Consider the following 7,784-nt stretch of genomic DNA (forward strand, 5'->3'; position numbering starts at 1 on the left):
AAAAAATATGAGAAAAATCCCAAAAAATCAAATATCAATAGAAAATGATGAAAAACTAATAAATAGTCCAAAATATGTGTCCCAAAAGGCATATTCATTACTTAAACACATAAATTCTTACACAAGTCCAATTGATAGTCTGATACATAGAACGGCATAAAAAAAGAAGAGATACATGATAGTGAAACATAGACAATAGCTAGTAACAACAACTCTCAGTCATCATAACCCGGATGATCATACTCAATGTCGTCGTCGTCGTCCCCGGCCCCAACAACAGCAGTAGGTGCTTCAAGATTTTCCCTCCCAATGTCTTCCGACGTGAAAATGACATCTTCTTCTTCCGCAACCCAATCCATCATGACATCCAGATGGTCTATGCTCAAAGGGTCACTAGTGGTAGATGATTTCCTCATCAACTCCCTAAAAAAGAAAACATTAAGTTTAATGTCAAAAGTTAAACTTAAAAGCTTAAAGTGATAAGGTGAGAGTTGAAAATATTATATTACGTTGTATACCTTTGTCGAAACTTAAGGTTGCAATGGACAAACACCAAGTCATCCAATCTCTGGTACTCCAACCTATTTCTCTTTGCAGAGTGAATGTGTTCGAAGGTTCTCCAATTCCTTTCACACCCAATTGCTCTGACTGACTATTCTGATCGCAAAGGTCTGTAATTCTTCCACTTCACCTCTGAATTGATTCCACCATGCAACTGTAAAGTAACAAATAGTAAAGCATTATTTGCTGAGAAACTGAAAGTTAAAATAAATTATACTTAATTAAACAAACAACTCAAATATACTTGGTCCCAACTTCGTTCGGTTGCGGATTGCAAGCTTCATTCCAAACATATCCTTAGCCTCTCGATAATCCTCAATCTGATTGGTGATGAAGTCTTGTGTAGCTTCATCAGGTACCAGTCGAGTGATGCATGCCAACAAGCCTCTGGTTACTTCACTGTGCCTAGAGAAGGTAAGAGTGAAAAAGAGAGTAGGGTTAAGAAAATATCCTGCTGCATGGAGGGGAATGTGGAGTTGCCTATCCCATCTTTGGTCGATGATCCTCCAGATGGGCATGTAATCTGATTTTCTCTTCAACCTCTCCTTGATGTTCTCTTTGACCCTATCCATGGCATCATATAGGTAACCCATCGCCGGTTTGTCCTGATGATCTACCAAACGCAGCACTCTCACTAAAAGGTCGCTGATGTTTAGAATATAATTGCATTGGTCCCAAAAAGATTTGTCCAACACAGTACTAACTACCCCTTCACTCAGTGGGTGTTGGACAAACCTACTAGTAATATACTCATCAGACACAAACATCTGCAGAAGTGTTTTACGATTCAATACCAGACTTTGTATGTTAATAAAATTTGTAGCAAATCTGGTTGCAGCAGGACTGCACAACTCCCTCCCACCTGTGAACTTCTTCCTCATCAAATTCAAGAGGCCTCCATGGTTGTAGATGAACTTTGTAATCGTCTGAGCCCTCTCAATTGAGGTTGCTATGTGAGGAAATAAACTCGGTTTACACAGATGCTCTAAGATGAAATCTAAGCAATGGGTTGCGCACGGAGTCCAGAAGAATGTATCACACGCGGCTTCTAGTCTTTTCCCAACAGCTTTGTAACTTGGCTCACTGTCAGTTACAAATTGCACCACATATTCCCGGATTCACCTCTTCGACAATCTTTTCAAAGATATTGTATAATTCATCGGCATTCTTCACTATGCCAGATGCATCAATGGATTTGAGGAATATGACTCATTTAGGGTAGTACACCAAAAAGTTGATTAGGGAATGTTGTTTGGTGTCTGTCCATCCATCGGCCATAATGCTACAACCAGTGTATTTCCATGATATCTTAATCTCCTCCAAATAGTTGTTTACCTCATACATTGTATTCTTCAAAATTGAACCCCTTAAAGCATGATAAGTAGGTGCCTTATAACCCGAACCCACGGCCTTCACAACATCAAACATAGGTTGCCAGAAAGGTGAATTGGCAACGTTGAAAGGGAGATTGGCATCATAGCAAAGCATGCCAACTGTCATGTCTACTCTATCCATTGTTTCTTTGGTAGCCAAAGCACTTTTAATGCTTGGTTGGGCTCCCGGGGTTGTTCGTGGTGCAAAGAAATTCCTGATCCCTCCTGTGATTCCTTTTTCTTCCTTTTTGCACCACTCGATTCTACAAGAACTTCCTTACCCATTCCCTGAGGCAATGGTGTAATGGCAATGTCTTCTTCATCATCCTCCTCTTCTTCTTCATCTGGTGTCCCATAAAAACCTCCAACCTCTGCTCTGAATACGCTCATCTTAGCCCTTTCTTTTCTCTTTGCATCTAAAAGTTACTTCATTCGATATTTTACATCTTCACTCACTTTTTTGCATGATGCTACCTCACCAGGAACAGCCGCTAAATGTTCTTTCAAGCAGGTTATACCTCCGCCCGCTATGAATTTTGCCACAGAATATGCAACTTATTTTATTTTTTTGACCCGGAACCAATGTACCGTAAGCCCATGCCGGGTCATCCGATCTAGCTGGTGCAGAACCAATAGAGGATCCTCCTGCAGAAGGTTTCGACCCCGACCCACTCATTCTGAAATGAAGTAGAAGAAGGGGGGAAATGAATTAGAAGAAAGGAAATGGAAACAAATTACAAAAAAAAAAATGAAATAGAAGGGGACAAATGAAGTAAGAAATAAAATTAAAATGAAAGAAAGGAAATGGAAAGAAATAAAGAGAACCTTGAGGTTGAACTTGAGTTGAAGAGAAGAAGAAAAAATTAGCCTTCACTCACTTGAAATAAACCTTTGGAAATAGTTCTTGACTTCTTGATGTCAATGTAGGCCTTCCCTTTGTTCCAAAATAGACTTGGATTGAGTTGAAGAAGATGGCAGACTTGTAGGAAATTTAGTAGAATAGATAATGTAAGTGAAACTAGAGAAAGAAGGAGAATCACTTATGTGAAGGTGGAGGAGAAGAAGGTAGGGAAAAGGCTATTTATAGAGTTTTTAATTGATTGTGCATTTAAAAATGACTAAAATACCCTTCCCAACAGCTATAAACGGTCACATTTTGATGTTAAAATGGTCAAAAACAAAAAATATCCGTTCCAGGGGCATTGTTGTAAAATCTGCAAAATCCAGTCAAACTAGCCGTTATGCATGATTCCGGCCGGAATGGAGAATTTCATCCATTCAGGACGAAATTCCGGATTTCGAAAAATTTCGTCCGGAATGGAACGAAATTTCCACCGGAACGAAATTTTTGGAATTTCGTTCCGGAATTGGAACGAAACCGGTTCGTTTCGTCCATTCTGGACAAAACGAAACGGAATTTACAACTATGGTCATGGGGTTTTTGGCTCCTTATAATAAGTTTTGACATTCAAAAAGCAAACAAACAAACTTGCAGTTGAAATCCTTATTTTTTAAAATAATGAGGAAGTTAAGAATTTGAAATGAATATTTAGGTGATTTCAGGTCTAAAAATCAATTTTGGCCAAATTTTGTTGGTGGGAATTAATATGCAACATGATGATTATTGGCTCATGCTAGCATTATGGGGTGTAGAAAGAAAGTGTTGGCCTTCAGTCCTTCACTTACCTTGGTTTACATTAGGATTTGGAATCTCGACCCCCTCCATTTGGTATACAGTTGTTGAATAAATTGAATGGAAACTTTTTTTTTTGAATGGCTATGGAATCTTGCATCGTGGAAAAAGAGGTATTGCCCTTTGGTGCAAGAACAACCCCAATCAAAGTAGCCTTCGTGAATCTTCTTGTCTACTTCATGTTTCTTCTCAAGATACCCACTAACGTTGCAGACAAATTGGAAAACTTCAACATGATTTCCTTTGGGAAGGAGAACCGAACTAAAGAATGAAGCATCTCATGAGATGGAAGAAGGTATGGGAATCAAAGAAAGGTGGCATTGGGATTTGAAACAAATTGGAAAACTTCAACATGATTTCCTTTGGGAAGGAGGAGAATCGAACTAAAGAATGAAGCATCTCATGAGATAGAAGAAGGTATGCAAATCAAAGAAAGAAGGTGAGATTGGGATTGGAAAGCAGTTGTTGAGAAATAAAGCTTTACTTGGTAAATGGTGATGGGGATATGGGGAGGAAAAAAATGCTCCATGACATAAATTAATGGGGATAAATATGGGAAGGCTTGGGGGGATTGGGAACCCACCATTTTAGATAAAGGTTCGGGTGCATCGGGGTCAATTCCTTACTTTTTTTGGTGTGATTCTGATCTTCCGTTTAGGTTGGGAAGTGGGGAGGAGGGTACTGGGTTTTGGGAGGATTTATTGCTAGGAGCCTAAGAGTATATTGTGCTATGCTTACCCCGGATCTATATCTTTTAGTGACCGATAGAGGGGAGAGAGTTTGTGTCTACATGGAGAGAAGGGGGGATGGGTCAATAGATTGGGTTATTAGGCTTAAAGGACACCTTAAAGATAGTGAAATTGACATCCTATCGTCCATATTAGATCTCCTTAGCAAGTCATACCCATTCCATCTTGAATTGGATAAGAGAGTGTGGATACCGCATACTCGAGGTATCTTTACCTTTCGGTCTTTTTTTTCCATCGCTTATTAGCTTCAGAAGAGGGGGTTTCTCCAGGGTTGAGCCTCTAGCTCACGGGTTAAGGCTTTGTTCTTTGACTCTAAGGTCGGAGTTTCAATTCCAGCTTACCAACCAAGAGATAGGGAGGGGTGATTGAGGGGAAAAAAGTCAACACGTGTGGGTGGTGTGTTTTTTTTATTCAAGTGGTTTCATCATTTTGACTGAATGTGACTCAAACAAGGCGGAGGGCTCTACGGATTTTTTCCTTACGTAGTGGACATTTGATCGTTGAAGGGGATTTTTCCAATCTAATATCCTGGGCAAATAGGAAAGCGGGAGTGCTGTGGAAATTAGTTGGAGTTATTGTCAAAATCTTTGATTTGTGCTTCAAGTTTAACCCATCAATATGTCACAATTTTAGATCGGCTAATCACATGGCTGATCAATTGGCCAACAAAGAGGTTGAGAGGGAGAATCTGGTTCTTGGCACTCACTACCATTATAAACTCGTTCTTTCATATCTGTTTTGCAGCTTTTCAATTTGGAGTTGGTGTAATGGGACAACTTGTCTCTTGTTTCTGTTTGAAAGTAACATGACTGTTACTCTTCAAAAAAAGTAGGGGTTTCAAAATGTGTTAAATTCTTTAATGACGAAGACAGGTTAATGACATCCGATGGTGCTGTAAATACATCCATGACAAACATTTATCTAGATTGAATGATTTAGCATGCAGTCATGCACTAATACATTTAGATTCAGTAACTCTTAACGGCAAGGTGCTGTGATGAGGAGCTAATCACTTTCAAAGACGATAGGATTTCTTCCCAGCTGACCCCTAAACTCCGCACATAGTTAATGTCAAGATACTGAAATAATGAATTAAGAAGAGTTGAAATCGTGTTCAACTCAGCAGAACTGAAGCATTTTGCTGCTCTGAAATTATTGCATGCAGGTGATTCCATTTTCCCATTTTCGTTTGTAATAAACTTATTTTCAGTATTGAATCAGTAAGGCTTTCAAATCAATCATTTTGAAAAAAAGAATGGAAACAATTGTACTTTGCAAGCACAGTAATGGAGTTCATATTTCTAAAAAAAGGTTCACTATTCACAAAATATATATATATATATATATATATATATATATATATATATATATATATATATATATAGAGAGAGAGAGAGAGAGAGAGAGAGAGAGAGAGAAAACGGTTCCTACACACATGTGTAGATAAGTTATCTACACACTAGCTTAAAATACAGTGGGGGCCACATTATTTGGGTGATCCAAACCATTCATTTTTAAGGCCCTCTCATAGATAGGGTGTCCACAAAAAATCAGATCCATAGGATCATCCTAACCATTCGAACTTTGGAGGCAAAAAATGAACTAATTTGTGAAGGTTTAAAGACATCCATTTTACCTCCACAAATCGTAGGGTTGGGATGATCCTATGGATCTGATTTTTTGTAGACACCCTATCTATGTGAGGACCTTTAAAATATCTGAATCTCTTTTTTGTTGATCTGTAAGAAATCATGCAATTATCATGCTTTCTTACCTGTACCATTCATGGGTTCGAAAGAATATTTCACATAAGATGTCTTGTGGGTGCTGATTGCAGGTGGTAAAGATTAGATTGCAACAGCACAGAGAGGATTAAGCCCGGATCTTCTAAAGTACAAGGGACCTATACACTGTGCACGCATGATCATTCGTGAAGAAGGTGTTCTTGGACTCTGGGCTGGGGCAGCACCAACTGTGATGCGTAATGGGATAAACCAAGCTGCCATGTTCACAGCCAAGAATGCATTTGATGGAATCTTGTGGAAGAAACAGGAAGGCGATGGAAAAGTCTTCCAGCCATGGTGTCTGGATTTCTCGCAGGGATTGTTGGTCCTGTATGTACAGGTCCATTCGATGTTGTGAAGACAAGGCTCATGGCTCAGAGCCGATCCGGGGGCGACATCAAATACAAGGGCATGGTCCAAGTCATTAAACCCATATATTCCGAGGAGGGTTTGTTTGCCTTGTGGAAGGGGCTGCTGCCTAGGCTCATGAGTATTCCTCCTGGGCTGGCCATCATGTGGGCTGTAGCTGACCAAGTGACGGGTTTCTACGAGAAAAGATATTTACAGAGTGCAGACATGTAAATAACATTTATTGCTTGTGCTGCCTTGTTCTGATCCGAGCACAGAGTCGGATTCTTTTCATTTCCTTCCGCATTGCTTGATGAGGTGCATCTAGTCATCTACTACTTATTCTTCAACTTAATGATCAAAGAAAGGCCCAAGCTTCATTAGAACAAGCTACTCACGAGGTGTTATCAGGCCTTTCAAGAGTGAACAATGAGTGTCTGTTTACAAGAAAGTTCTCTTTTTGGGGGCTTTCTTCCCCTGTGGGAGAAGACCAATTGAGATGTGGTGAAGTTGTGTTTGGTTGCTTATGGTAGTTGAAGTGATGAGGATTGTAATGGAGCTTGCTGAAGAGAAGGTGACAAGCATCCTCTTCAAGACTAAGCCTGCTTTGAATTGGGTGGTGCAAATTCTCTGCATTTTTGCCTTCTCTCTGGTATCCGAAGTTATTCTGTAAAAGAGGGAACTGGGAAAGCTTTTCATTGAAGATGGAGAGTAGGCTCCAGTGCAAGGCACTTCTCTTGCATTCATGGAACATCCTCACCATACAGTTCCTCTTGCAATAGGTGGCCTAAGTATCTCTTTCTACACCAGTAAGTTGCACTTGATATCAGCGTTACATATTTAGCTTTGGGTCTCTCTGGCTCTGTTCATTTTGGATTTTGAGAAGTGATTTTGATTTCATAACTGATTATTGGAATCAAAATTGACTGAGGTTCGATAAAAAATCAGTGTGTGACTAAGAAACATGGGTTTTTCATTGTTGTTTAAACAAGGATTACATATTGCAAATAGTTTACAAAAATGAACACATGAGAGAAAATAGAAATTTAGATGCAAGAAATACAGCAACAAAACTAGAGATGCACTCCTTTCTCCTTGAATCTTACCTGAAATGATTTTTCATTGCATAGTAGCCTTCTTTTCTTGGAGCTGATATAGGGGAAGATGTTTCCTTCTATTAAGGATATGGCTGCTAGGTAGCAAAAATTTGGCGGGGTCAAAATTCCAAAAAAATGAGCCATCAATATTCTTTTGTAGATGTAATTTTCTAATTGAG

At 39.3% G+C, this 7,784-nt stretch overlaps 1 pseudogene; it reads left to right on the top strand.

The window, feature by feature from the left end:
* The window catches only part of LOC143879105 (mitochondrial succinate-fumarate transporter 1 pseudogene), a 32,098-nt pseudogene extending 25,356 nt beyond the window's left edge, over positions 1–6,742 (top strand).
* Positions 6,743–7,784: the final 1,042 nt, after the last annotated feature.

This window comes from Tasmannia lanceolata, unplaced genomic scaffold, assembly GCF_043159265.1.
Source record: "Tasmannia lanceolata isolate RefF3 unplaced genomic scaffold, GAP_Taslan_0.1 ptg000006l, whole genome shotgun sequence".
Classification (NCBI taxonomy): Eukaryota; Viridiplantae; Streptophyta; class Magnoliopsida; order Canellales; family Winteraceae; genus Tasmannia; species Tasmannia lanceolata.